Here is a 14189-nt window from a genome sequence, read left to right as displayed (position 1 = left end):
TCTGAAAATTGGTGCAGCAGCTGTAGACTGCACTAAGGATCTGCAGAGGTACAGTGATGTTCCCTGTTGCATTGGGTATCCCTGACCTGCTCACTCCTGATGTTCCGTTTGATCTCCCAACCAGCGCTGAACTTGGTCGTCTGTGAGTGTGTGGTTCCTGAATTTAATTTAATTGTAGTGGCTCCAGGGTTCCCATTCATATATTGACTGTTACTTTGTGGTGTGTGTCAGTAAATACCTGACAAATCTATCTGCCGATCAACAGTACAAATCAGTTCTCCTGATTTTTTTTTTTAATCCCCAACAAACTTTATCATGTTGCTGCTTGCTCCATTTTTCACATAAATAATGAATGTATTGAGTAGCACAAATGCAAAACCAGAGCTGTTGTGAAAACTGGCTATTTATTCCAGTACTGTTTCTTTTAATCTATCCAGTTGTTAATTCACAGAAGGACCCTTCATTGTATCCCATGTCAGCTCAATTTCTTTAAAAAACTGTGGTGAGAGACATTGTCGAAGTATTGTTAGAGATCCAATGCATGTTATAGGTATCATATATACCACACTTACCTGTATATGTCATGGCAAGTTTGTAAAAGAAGTCATGCCATGATGACCTCCTCTGTAATTTTTATTTACATACCTGCTAATCTGTTCTACAATTTCTATCAATTTTCTCAGTGTAGCAGTGAGCCTGTAGCTACCAGCCTCTTGTTCCCTGGAGCCCTTTTATTGAAATTGGCAGCACATCCTCAGCTTTTTATATCTTGTTTTTTAAGTTTGTCTGAAAGGGAAGCTGGGCAGTATGGTTAATAGTTCTCTGGTGGTATGTTGGAGTGTCTTTAAAATTTCTGGGTGAGTAGCATCTAAATCTGTTAGCCTGCTATTGGTTCTAAAGTCTGATCTAATGATGCTGTGGTTTTGACAGTTACCTTGTACATGTACTGTCTTCTTGCTCCCATACACACCTCACATTTTCCCGAGTTTCAGAGGAGTGGTGGCCTGTTTGTCTCCATTGTCCCTTGGCCCTCCTAAATAGGTGAACAGGCCTTCCTTCTCCCGTTTTGCTGCTTGAGTGCTTCCAGTGTGTGAAATGGGAGCTGGAAAGGAGAAGGTTGCTGGAAGACAGGAATATGCAGCCATGGGGGAGCACCTCTTTCTGCCTCAGTCCTAGTTTATGTTGGCTTAAGCAAGTCCAAAAGCCATGGCAATAATAGTACATATATAGATATAAATTGACTTTTATTGCATGAATTATTTGAATGGACAGTGTAGTCAAATGTAATTGTTTCTAGTTCATATCACTCAGTACAAATCTCAGCTTCAATTAAAAAACTTACACAGATGAGCTTTTTCAATTTGTTTAATAGATAATGGATTTATTTAGTATACAGATGTGAACTGTTCTGCTTTGGATTATATTCATAACAGGATTTTAAGGCAAATCTTCAAATGTATAAGACATTAATAGAATTTAGGATCAGAATGAAGGGGAAGATGTTCAGAAGTCTTAATGTGTGTTTTGATTTTGAAGCAGTTCACAATTCAGTGTTTCATATTAATTCCTGCCATTTGATCTTCAATATTTGTAACAAAGATCCTCAATTGCGCAAGCTCTATTTTTGACATGGATCAAGCTTACATTGCCACGTCTCTAATGGCTTTCTGACCATTTTACTGGTTTTTACTCCCTGGAAAGGAAGATCTAATTCATTGTTCTAATCTTAGAATACATGAGGTGAGATAGCAGTGCTCTTTTCTTCCTCTTTTTCCTACTTAATTTTCCCCTTCTGTCTTCATGTATGTTGTTTTTTATTTTTTCTTCAGTTTGTATGTGTGTCCCTGTGGTTTTCCTTAATTGCTTTTTGCTCTGACTGCAAGATCCTGGCTTGTGTGTGTGAGGTTTGTGCAACCATTTTTATCTAGATTCTGCCTTTTTCAGTGGTTTCCGAATCAACTTCCATCCCTTGAATCAATTGAGGTAATGTGGTGTGGTGTTGCTTAGCAATGCTGGGAAGCTGATACTGCCTGGGTGATGTGTGTGCTGTAACAGCACTGAGCAAAAGAGACTACCTGTCCTCTATGGTCTGTGTGGAGAAGAAATCTTGCATTTTTTAGTGTTTTCAGCATTCTTACCTTTTTGTGTTTGAGTGTTTTTTTTTCCTTCAATGTTGCTGAGTAACAATTTTGCAGACTTAGAGATGTTCCTCCCCTCTTCTTGATACATGCAAGTGTAAAAAACTTGCTAGTATGTAGAATCAAAATGTAATTAGGCTGTGGATCTTTAAAGAACGGGGTATCTAATTAACTGTCTTGAGATAGGTATGTTTTCTGTCTACCTCCCCCACATACCAAGCAAAGCTGTTGTGAAGGCAGAGCTGAGCTTTGTAGGATGTTTCAGTCCTCCAAAGTAGCACAGATTAGCAGCCAATCTAATGTGCATGGCAGTGGATTAAAAACCAGGATAAATTTGATACTGCCAACAATGTAAGAATATAGACTGAATTATTTCAGCAGCAGATGTAAAGATGTTAATAGAAGTTATTAGCTCTGAAATACTTCTTTAAAATTGTTGATTCTTACATTGAAATCTAAATTTTCAACTGTGGGTAGGTTTTTTTAGTCTCATTTGAATTGCAAAAGAGCAAAGTATTGTTTCTTCCTGCTTTCTTCTTTTGTTGTTTTTTCCAAAACCAAGGGAATATACATTAAAAAACCCCCAAACAAACTATTTTCTTGTTTCCTTTTTTCCCTTCATTTTAATAAGAAGCACTAGAAAAATGTGGGCACTGAGGGTGCAGCCATTGATATCAATACACCCAGAAGTCCACAGTGGTGGAGGTGGAGAGATGTAATCTGGAGGCTGATCCCACCTCAGTGCTGTTTATTAAGGCTGTAAAGGATTGCTTTTTAGCCATGAGATTGTTGAACATGTTGGTCTCTCTGATCAGCTGCTCCTGCCTCTATTAACCAGTAGTTTTCATAACTTACGAATACATTTTCAGTAGCCTGATCGTTGATTACTCTCTGGTTTAGACCATTTAATCCGTAGTACATACTTATTTATCCTTGTCTATAAGGAAACAAAACATCAAGCTGACAAGGGGATTTATAGCAGGTTCATTGCCATGGTTTCAGACAGCCTTACATAGCCTAAAAATAGATTCAGGAAAGAATATTCTCTTCCCTTCCCTCCCTCTCCCAGCTCTAACTAATTGGAATTTCCTTTTGTTTGTGTGATTTTGTTGTGGATTTATTGACTGACAGGTCAGGCAAATTTGTTTGATGTTTTGTTTTAAAGAGGAAAGTTCATCCAAGTATCTAATACATTGGGGAGTGACTTTCCCTGGTAGTGTGCCAAGGCTATTACCTCCTGCTCCTGTCTCTTACCCTTCAGTAGTGCTGCTCTGGTAGACTGTAGCATATTACAAACCACTGCAATAATCTGAGCTCTGTAAGGGACCATCCTGGGGATACCTTTGAAAATTATAACCTTGACATTGGCTTGTGCTCATCAGGGGAAATTTACAGAGTACATGATGATGCGCTGTTAGCAGCCTGTACTGCTGCATGAACAGGCTTCTCTTCCAGAGCCCAACTGGCAGCTTTGCTGTGTCTCCTGCAACCCCACAATGAGGATATTGCAGACATGATAAGGATTGTGTTGTAACAAGCACGGCGAGTTTTAAAATACTGCTTTGTCTACAGCAGTGCCTGATCTGTGGCAGCAAGGAGCTAGGTGAGGCAAACTGGGCGACCACTGCTTCCCCTTCTTGATGTCCTTGCTGAGACAGCATCATCGCTACAGAGCCTTGGCTGGCATTCTTAGAGCTTGCTTGGCATGGCTTCACTACCTCTGTATTGCAGTGCTGTTTGTCTTTGAGTGTCAGAAAAATGGAGGTGGAACACAGCTTGGCAGTTAATAATGGCCTCTTCTGATGCGTACCAGCTAAACTAAACTATGTTTAGTTTAGCTTTGGATTGTGTAGTTGAATTTTCCTCCACCTTGCCTTCAACAGAGGTGTTGACTGTTTCTGTTAGCAGGAGTCCCAGATGGTTTTAGATCTCTCTTCCCAGACAGGAAGGGCATGGATTGGAATCACACCGATCCCTTGGATTTCCTGCATTGCTTCCTGTTGAATTGATGCGCCAAAAGCTGAGGGGTGAGATACTGTGTTACTATATTTGGTGTGTAACTCCTGTGACTCGTATTGTGCCTATTTATGTTGGCAAGCAAGTAAATAGCCCCATAGTAGCCTTATCAACTCGTATCATTTAGTGACAGGTTTTGGAGCAAAGGGAAAGTGTTCTGGGTTGAATTGCAAAGGGGAAAAAATCCTGAGTGGCGTGTTAGTAGATTGTTTGGCAAACAAGGTGTTGGTTCTGCCTATCCTCTTTTCATCCCCAAGGCTTTGACTGCCCAAGAGGAGCTGTGGTAAGTTTATTCGTTTGTATGTGTTGCTACTGATACCAAGCCTTTTCTTTCTTCCTGCTGCTGCTTTTGTGGTCAGAGTGCCCTAACCTTTCTCTGTAGGGACCAAATGGAGAAGGACCGATGTGTTGTCAGGGTGCAAATATGTTAGTGAGTGGCTGCAGTGTATTGCTGTTTCCTTCACTTCTTGATTTATTTACTGGTTGTACGTGCTTTCAGACTTTCTCATGTTTCTGAACTGATCAGAGTTATGGCTTCTTTTTCCATATACCATATTGGACAAAATTTGTATATTTAGGAGGGAGGTGGTACAGGATAGCTAGGACTGTGGATAGGACCACTTAAGGTAGAACTGCTATTCAGAAGAGATTAAACCTTTTAAAGTCTTTTCTCTTGCTTGCATGCTGTGCTGCGTTGCATTTGGTAGCTGCAACCTGTGCCTATGCTTTCCTGCTCCTCTGTGTGATACTCTACAGTATTTATGTGCCCGACTGGCAGCTGGAGAGCAGGAAAAGAGCAGCCCCCAATTACAGATGAGGGAAATGTGCCTTCTCAGCCTTCCACAGAGGTAGGGACCTGCCTCGGCCTGTTCATTGCCAGTACAGGGCACAGTATTTGGGGCTGGGGCACAGGCAGGTTGGGCTGGCTGTTAGGTTCTTGTTCTGAAGAACCTTTCTTGTTCCTCTTGGAGTGGAGGTGAGTGTGCCATCCTTTTCAGAGGATGCACACTGGGATTTTCATAAAATACAGAGTTCCTGGCTCTAAGGGAGTTTTTTCACATGCAGTTCAATGCAGTTTTTTCACATTTGGTGATTTTTTTTTTCCAGTTTCCCAAACCAAACTGAAGCTGAATGAGTTTCTAGAAGCCTCCAACGAGAGTGACTACCATCTGTGTTTGGTTGTGTGCTCCCTGGAGAGAAGTGCAGACTGCTTCATGCAGGCCAGCCCAAATTACAGGGCCAGGCCATGTAAGCGACCTAATGAAAATATAATCCTCTCTGATGCTAGAGAGGAAAATTTTCCATATCTGGCAGATGTTTAGATATTCTTTAAATGGACCTTCTTTCTGCTGTAGTGGTTTAAACCCCTAGAAATATTATATGCATGAATTTACATAAAATAAATCAATGCACAGTAGATGATCATCTCTTTCTCCTCCCATCTATGCAACACTTGTGTCATTTTACATCCATTTTTGTTCCCTCCAATGCTTCCAACTACTTCCTTGCTCTGCTCATTGTGCACCAGTATGCTCCACATGGGAAAGCTTATGTGTGTGTACTCTCCTGAAATGTGCTGAGCTTTGCATGAATGCTCACCTCCTTCATTTAAAGATGAAGAGAATGTTGTATGTGTCTTTGTCTATTTGGGGGTGGCAGATGGCTAGAATCAGAGATAGGAGGTGTGTGTGTATATATACATACATACATATATATATATTTATATATGGAAGAGCTCTTAGGTTGCTGGTGGATGTACAGGATTGGAGGAGTTGGGGGGGAATGCAAAGCCAAAAGCATCAAATCATATACTGTTTGTTTTGTCTGGATAACGAGGTGTTATTTGAAGGCAGATGCTTCACTTGTAGACCTTGTAGGAATTAAAATATTCATATTCAGGAGTTATTAAAATTAAGGATACTGTTTTCTGGACTCTCAAGGTAGTGCCGGTGTTACTTACTTTCTTTAAAGTTAACATGAGAAGTCAACACATCTTAACATTTGAAATATTATTATAGGTTAGATGCTGTTTAAAGAACGTGATTAATATTGCAAGCAGAAGTCCATAGTGAAAAGTTGCAATTCTCCATTTTGTGACTTATGACACAGTCTTAAATTATTTGGTTGCATTTTTCCCATGTAACAATCTTTATCTTGTTTGTTGGGTATGGTAGTTCTTCTCCCACAGGACACTGTTGTCTATTATGCTGTCTGTGAGAAAGCTCTCATTCCTTACCTTTTGCAGATGTTGAAAGAGAAGGGTGGCTCAAGAGGGCTGATGGGCTCTTGCTTTTAAGGAGCTGGATTCAGTTCTTGACAGAGTTTCCTGCATTGCTAGAAGGGATTTAAAAGCCAGAAAATGGTTAATAAACTTGATAAACTTGAGATCTAAGACCCTGAGATTAGCTCAGTTGGTTAGAGCATGGTGCTAATAACACCAAGGTTGTGGGTTTGACCCCCGTATGGACCATTCACTTAAGAGTTAGACCTGACAATCCCTGTGGTCCCTTCCAAGTCAGAACAAGTCTGTGATTCTGTGAGCTAATTTTCAGAAAGCCTCATGCTTCTGGAGGTAGCCTGTAATCATGTGTGAGGCATGTTGTGGGATGTGAAATACTTGAAGGATGGTTAGACCCTAAGAGTCTCACTTTGGGAGTACAGAATCAGTGGATTTGCACTCTGGTTGACCTAGATTAATAAACAGATTTAGGCTCCAAACTCTTAGTGGAGGCAATATCTACATATTTTGAGGACCTGGGTTTTCTGTCTGCAAATTCTCATATAGGAAGTAAGGATATTGTGATGCCTCCTCCTCTGACAATTGTGAAGTTGGAGTAAGTACTTTTTGACAGAGTAAATCAGAGTGCTATGCAGAAAGAGCAGAAAGGTAGTTGTGTATTCTGTTTAACAGTAGAGTTCAAGTAGTTAATAAACCTTAAGAATAGAACAGTGTGGAAAAAAGAAATCCTGAGTACTGCCTTGTAACTGGCTGTGCTTCCTTGTGCAGTGAAAGAGTCAGAGCAGTCTTGGAGGGGTCCAAGGAGGCAAATTTGGTAAAGCTTATGGTGTACAAGAACAGGAAAGGATAAGTTGTGGTTTGATGACATGCTTAAACACAAACAGTTCCTGATTCTCAACTCTTCCTCTAAGTTGTGTGGTTTTCCCTTATTTAAAGAAAAAAATTAAAATCTGTTCTGTTTGAAAATAAAAGTTGCCATAGCAGCTATACATTTTATACCCTTTAGTGGGGATTTCTGGCTGTGGGGTGAGAGACGAGAGCTGCAGTGGCAGCAAACTGTCATGTTCCTCTGCACAGCTCTCCAGCCTAAGAGACAGAGAGACTTCTGAGTTGTTGCATACATGCAGGACAGGGCTGTTGACTTCAGGAAGGAAATCACAGAATCGTAGAATATCCTGAATTGGAAGGGACCCACAAATATCATTGAGCTCAACTCCTGATGCTGAACAGGACAGGCCCAAGAATCACACCATGTGTCTGAAAGTGTTGTCCAAATGTTTGTTGACCTCTGACAGGCTTGGAATAAATCCTGAGGAATCCATGAGGAATAAAACCTGATGTCATTGTTCATGCTCAAGGAAATAAGCTATTTTCTATCAGATATGACATACTTCCCCCCCACCCATCTTCCATTTCTTTTGCCCTTCCTGACCATCCTTTTGCATTTTAGGGACCTGTCTCCAGTTCTTGACTTTTTCTTTGCTTATCTTTCACCTACAGTTTCTCCTCCCTTACAGATTCATTGTCAGAGACGAGATACTTTGCCTATCACGACCCCCCCTTCCCCATCCTTGTCCAGTTTTTCTTTCACATGCAATCGTCTTTTGTCCATTTTCTTGCCTTGTTTTGTTCACTGCCTTGGGATCCCTGGCTCCCTTCCCTGCCTGCTGTGCTCGCTCTCCCTCTTATTTTGGGCCCTTGTCCCAGTCTGTTCCTTCATCTCCCTCGGGTCTGGCATTTGTCCGTGCTGTGCTCCAGATGCACGCCTTCCGCTTCCTTGCTGCTCGGGTGCTGGCAGCCCCACCATGGCCAGCACAGGAAAGATGGGCTTCCTCCACTCCAGGGCCTGGACCTGCTCCAGAGCCTGGACCTGCTCCAGTTGGGAAGCCATTGAAATGAAAGGAGTCTTGGGCTCCTCTGTTCCCAGGCTGGCATGTGCTCTCCCTCTCTGTGGCTAGACATTGGGAAAATGTGCAAAGTTTGAGCATGGTCAACAAGGAAAAATTCCTGGGAGATACTAGTTATGGGTTCTTTAAAGGTCTTTGCCTGCCATGAATATGCTGTGAGTTACCACTGGATATGGTATAAAGGCTGATTTCCGTGTTCAGCATAATCTAAAGTTACCTGAGACTCAGGAGCCAAGAAAGGAATATGAGGAGTATAGGATGTTCTCCAAGGAAAGAAGAGCAATCTAATACCCAGCCTGCCTGTTTGCCTGGCGCAGAAATGCGCTCTGCCGTGCTGCTTTACTGGGAGTCTTGTATTTACTGAGAGGACCCGTTACAATCTTTCAGGCAGCATTCACTTGGGATTATTTAAAATGTATTATTTATGTCCCTCTTTCTACTTAATCTTTCACTGGCAACTTCTGCCTCTTAATATCTGAATTTTAAAAAAGGATCTGAGTCCTATCTTCCTTAGGTTGTAAAGGCTGTTTTGGAATATTACTTCCCAATGACATTTTGAGGAGATCAGTGCAGACTGGTGTGCCACTTTGGCAGTATTTCTGCTTTCTCTCTCGTGAGCACTGCAAGGAAGAGGACAGAACAAGAGAACTGATGCTTTCCACTGTCTCCTTTAGTAGTAAAAAGTACAGATTCCACAGGTAATTTTCACACTTCCAAGCAGGTGAATAATCAGTTTGGAGATGTAACAAAAGCCACAGGGATGTAATCTGCACTGAAACAGGTTTGTTGATAGAGACAAATGGGGTGGTTGAACAGGCAAGCCCTTCTGTAGGTGCAGGTTCTAAAGCTTGCTGTAATAGTGCTGTGCTTTTGAGTGATTTATGTTAGTTTTCATTGTGAAGTTAGTTACAGTGCGGTAGGGCATTTATTCTGCGGACACAGCAGCATCTAATAGAACTGTATTAGTCTAAATATGTCTTATGTGGAAACCAACCTTAGTCCGTCTCCATACAATGTATATAATACTTATGTTTTAGCCAGACATAAATAAGGATGTACCTGTGCAACCTGGCAACAGTATATCCGTGCATCTGTCTTCTCTGCACCGAATAAATGCAGTGTTATCAAATATCTAAAGACAGAAAAGCACTTTAACTTGAAAGATCAGAACAGTCCAGACTGTACTGTTCGGAGTAGGTATAGTCTTTCAGTTGTTCAAGTATTTGCACAAAGAGAAATGAGATAGAAACCTAAGCAAGTTTGAAAATTTTGCTATAATTTTTAAAGTAATTTTTGAAGGAAGAGTAGAGATATAATTTTAAAACACTACAGGGTATTTGAATCTGGATGTTATACAATCATGCATCATGACCCATTTTATCTTCACCAGTATGCAAATGAATCTATGAAGTAGTTTTCTAAACAACAGTACATAAAGCAATTTTTTTCTTGATGGTATGAGTATTTCTTGCCGGGAACTGTGTCATTACCAAGTGTGGTATTTCCTTGGTCAAGAATGATAAAGGCTTCTGTTTAAAGACTTAATTTAAAAGAATCAAACAAAACAATCATTTTAAATTCAATTATATCAAACAGTTTTACAAACTTATAAAAAGTCTGTTTTGGGAACAGACATTTAAATATTTAAAGACTTCAGGAGTTTTTTCTGGTTTTGTAGTGAGTCGTATACTGAGCATATAACTGTGACCACAAATATGTTTTTCCTAGTGGAAAACCTAGGTAATAATTTTGTGGGAGTTTGATCACAGGCTTTGGACATAGAGTAATCTAGTCAAGGCCATTATGACTTCAATTTAACATGTTTGGATAGGCGTCTTCCCTGGCTGCATAGTTCTGAAGAGTGATGTCATCGTCCTCTGTGGGTTTGAGCCACTGTGCCACAAGGGTACCTACCCTTTTTGTGCAGCACAACGTGTGTGGTGGCAAGCTCATGAGCTTTTGCTCCCTACTTGTGCAACACACCATCAGTGCAACAAGTCGTAACTAATGGCTCTCAGCAGGAGAGGGAGGAGAGAGAGAGTGAGGGAGAATGTGATCTTGGCATGCAGACAGCTGCATTTTGATATTCTGCTAGGGGCCTGCATGCTCAAGGCATGGAGAAGCTCCTCTGAAGGGTCACTGAATACCTGAATTAGTCTCTGATGCTTAACCACTTTCTGGAGGAGCTGGCTTGCATTTAGGCAGTGTGAATACCTCTACTATATACTCATACTTGGTTCAGAGAAATAGCATTTCCCCTGAACTGTTTCATTTCTCAAAAACAGGATTCTGTCAGATTTTCCCCCAACTGTTGAACAGTAGTGCTAATGTAGTGTGTTATTTATTCTTTTGACATGTTTTTATTTCATGGAAAATGTCTACGTTATGCTTGAAGCTCGGTATGAGTTGCTGGATCCCTTTCAGAATTCTGTTAAATCTGGAAGTAAATCAGATTACTTTCTTCTACTATAAGCACATTCGGCTTGGCTTTCACATTAGGTGTTGTATGGGTGAATGAGCCCAGAGCACTCCAGCTGGTGCAACAGCTTTATTTATGTGGAGTGATGGCATGAAAGGGTTTTATAAAATGCTTTTAATGGCTTCAGGAGTGATTCGTACTACTATTGAACGACCAAACTGCTTTAAGATTTTACTCGCTTTGCTTGTGTTTTCTAGTGACAAACTGTGGGCTCAGGTGATGACCCAATTAATCAGGAAACTGAGCTGGCTAGAAACACAAGAAATAGGGGTTTTCTTAGGCTCTCTTTATATGTTCCTAGCATTTACCATGTGGCAATAAAGCTTCCACAGTCTTTCTGTTCATAATGTGAAATAGCTTTTTGCCCACATGATGTTGTTTTTATATCTCAACTTTAAAATGCTTTAGGTCTTCATAAAATAATAACATGTACACTCTCACTTCTACAACACATTTTATCATCAGTAAAGGATTAGCTGAGTTACTTCGGCGTGTGTCTTATACACTCTTTATTCTTAATATTTTTCCCCTCATAGATTTTTTTTTTTACATTGGATTTTGTTACTTGTGCAAGCATGTTGAGTTTTACTTTTTCATAGGTTTTAGTGACAGAATTGACAGGTTATGTGAAATGGAAGGGGTGTCAATAAAACCAAATATGTAAGTATATGATAGAACTAGCTCACACCTTCTTACTAAGCATAATTTCTCATGCAAGCAGTTTTGTCAATAGATTGAAAAACATCTCAGAAAACAGGTTGGAAGTTTCATGGAAAAGAAGAAATACCTTGTCCCTGGCCTGAGATAAAGCAGAAATTTTGTAGAAAAGGTGTGGCCTGTTCAACCGGGAAAGTAAAGTGTCAGGAAAGTACTTTCAATGGGGAACATTGTGTTGAACTTCATGCAAAGCAAGTGGGCAATATTTAATTCAAATTTTAACTTGTCTAATAACAAATGAAGCATTTGTATGGAAATATCTCCCTCTGGTCTATTAAGAGATTCATGGCTCCATGAGCTCCCTGTTTTGCTCAGACTGTGCCTTTGGATTTGAAGTGAAGATATAGTTGTTGGATGAGAGTCACTAATTGAGCAATTGGAGCTAATCATCCCCTTGGCTTAGCAGATGAGACACTAATTTTCTTTCCAGGAATAGCCAGAATTACTTGTTTGTACAGTGTCTTCGAGCTGGCTGATTTAAAACCTGAATTAAAAACTTTAAAATTGGCTGTGTTGGTCTGAATATGACATTGGCATTCCTGATTCAAGTAAGTAATGCTGATCGTGGTATAAGGGTGCCATGAAGGGGTAGTGAAGAACAAACAGTGAAGACAACTCCCCAGAGGTTAGGAAATGTTTACAACCAGTCCCAAGAGTAACTTGTATGAAGAGGTTTCTGAGGGGTTCCTTTGAGAGAGTGAGCATGTGAAGTTTTACTTACTTAATTGATCACTGACATATGTACAATAGTTTTGCTTGCTTGTGTGAGATACAAGGAAGAAAGTAAATGTTCCTTTCCTGCGGTAAGTCTCTAATGCAAGGTTGTCCAGAAAACATTACACACAGCAAATCAATATGTTTACTTTTTTAATACCGTTGACAGTCATCAAAAGTAATTTTAATGTTGTAGGTTAAAAAAAAATATTCGTAGACTAGACTGGCTTGATTCACAGACCAATCTGTATTTGTCGATAGGGGATGATTTTTTCACAGAGGCAATTGCAAAAGCATACAGAAAGCTATTGCTGCACTTGTTGATAGACCTACTGACAGGTGTGTGGTTGAGGAAAAATTATAGCATACATCAGATGTGTGCAGGATGGGACTCCTCTTTGCTGACATCTGGCAGAAGAATTGGAATCTGGGACAGCTGCTAGTGCCACAGAATTGCAGACAGTTTTAGGACCTGAATGCAATGAAGATAAATGAGCTCCAGTTGGAAGCTCAGTGACCCTAAAGGTAGAAGCAGAAATTAATTAAGGCACTCTGAATGCTGTACAGATAGGTTTGCAAGAGGTGTTTTATGTCCTGTACGTTCATAAATGTTCATTATTCTGGATTTCAGGCTACATTATTGATATACTGAATAGTTAGTTTTTTTAAAGCTTTGTGTTACTGCCTAGGTCCCTAAATTAGACATTGGTTTCATGTTCTAGCTAGTTTGATGTTAACAACTAAACATATTGTATTGCTCTACAAACCTGAATACTTAGTCTGTCCATTTGCAAAACCATACCATAGAAACTGGGTTAAGGGATAAAACAATGTTATTTAGAGGTTTTCAGAGTCTGACCAAGATAGGCAACTTTGTGGGCTCTCTTTATTTTCAATACAAGGAATGAATTTTATTCTTTTACAGGTAATCTCGCATAACTGAGGACATTTCGTATTGCTGCAAATTGTAGGAAGTCTGCAGAATGCTAAAGAATCTGATTCTGAGACTTGCTTTTGCAAGTCTGTCTACTTTTTAGTTGACAGCCATGGTGTTTTCTTGAACAGGCAGGTTTTTCAAAGTTGATTTTTTGTGTCTTTAGGGACAGGAAAAAAAATAAATCTGTATTTAGAAATTAAGCCCAGTTAAGGAGCTTCCTGTCCATCCTCTTTCCCACTAATTGTGCTGGGGACTAGACATGATCTATCTTCTTGCTTATCTTCTTGACCATACCTCACCTAGAGCCTCTTTACTTCTGACTTCCGGAAGCAACCATCGCTTACAATGTTTACCTTTTGGTTTTTTTTTGGAGCTAGAAGACAGCCCAGTAGTGTGGAAGAACTGGCTTTTTATTGGCTTCCTTCTCTATGTGAATATTGTGAATGAATTGACCTTTTATAATATTTTTTTCTTTATCTGAATATTGTGGATGTGAGCAGTAAAGACAGACAGGAGTTGGAACACAAATCCCTGAACTATCTTCAGTTGCTAGGCTTCCTTTAGAATCTGAGCAGTCAAGTCTGCAGGGTACAAGCAGAGAAACAGACATCTGTATCTGCACTACTGCTCTTCAAACTTGTTCTATTTTTCTATTTAAAACCTTTCGCATTTCTTTGCTTCCACAAAAATGCTGGTCCATTAGCCTAATGAAAAATTTCTGGATTTATGTCAGATTTCTAATTTGTGTTTTTCTTTGTAAGGACCTTTTTATAATATCAAGAGTATGCGAGGTTCTGTGTGGAATAACGTGAAGCATGAATGTTGTGTTAGAGAGGCAGCTGTTTGTGCGTTTTGGTAATTCCTTAAGAAAGTCACACTTTAAAGAGAAGCTTTTCTGAGAAATCCTCTATATTCTCCCATGAGAAACTGCCAAAGACTCCTAAGATTATGGTAACTTCAGAGCTTTAAAAAAACACCCCCCTTCTCTGCTGTGGAGTTCTCCTTTTTACAAGAGAGTATTTGTTTTGTATTTGTGAAAAGG

General features: G+C 40.0%; 1 protein-coding gene across 2 annotated transcripts in view; it reads left to right on the top strand.

Moving 5' to 3' along the window:
* FARP1 (FERM, ARH/RhoGEF and pleckstrin domain protein 1) overlaps positions 1 to 14189 on the top strand; it is a 202641-nt gene that overhangs the window by 19876 nt on the left and 168576 nt on the right. Inside the window, exon 1 of one of the 2 annotated variants that reach the window (XM_027645023.1) lies at positions 4053 to 4165. The exons of the other annotated variant lie outside the window; for it this stretch is intronic. The gene's annotated coding sequence lies outside the window, so the exon portion shown is untranslated. Of the gene's footprint in view, positions 1 to 4052; positions 4166 to 14189 lie in introns of those variants that run through there. 2 annotated transcript variants of the gene reach the window in all.

This window comes from Corapipo altera, unplaced genomic scaffold (genome assembly GCF_003945725.1).
Source record: "Corapipo altera isolate COAL_440 unplaced genomic scaffold, ASM394572v1 0, whole genome shotgun sequence".
NCBI classification, from domain to species: domain Eukaryota; kingdom Metazoa; phylum Chordata; class Aves; order Passeriformes; family Pipridae; genus Corapipo; species Corapipo altera.
The sequence above is the reverse complement of the archived record's forward strand: the minus strand, read 5'-3'. Positions and strand labels throughout refer to the sequence as shown.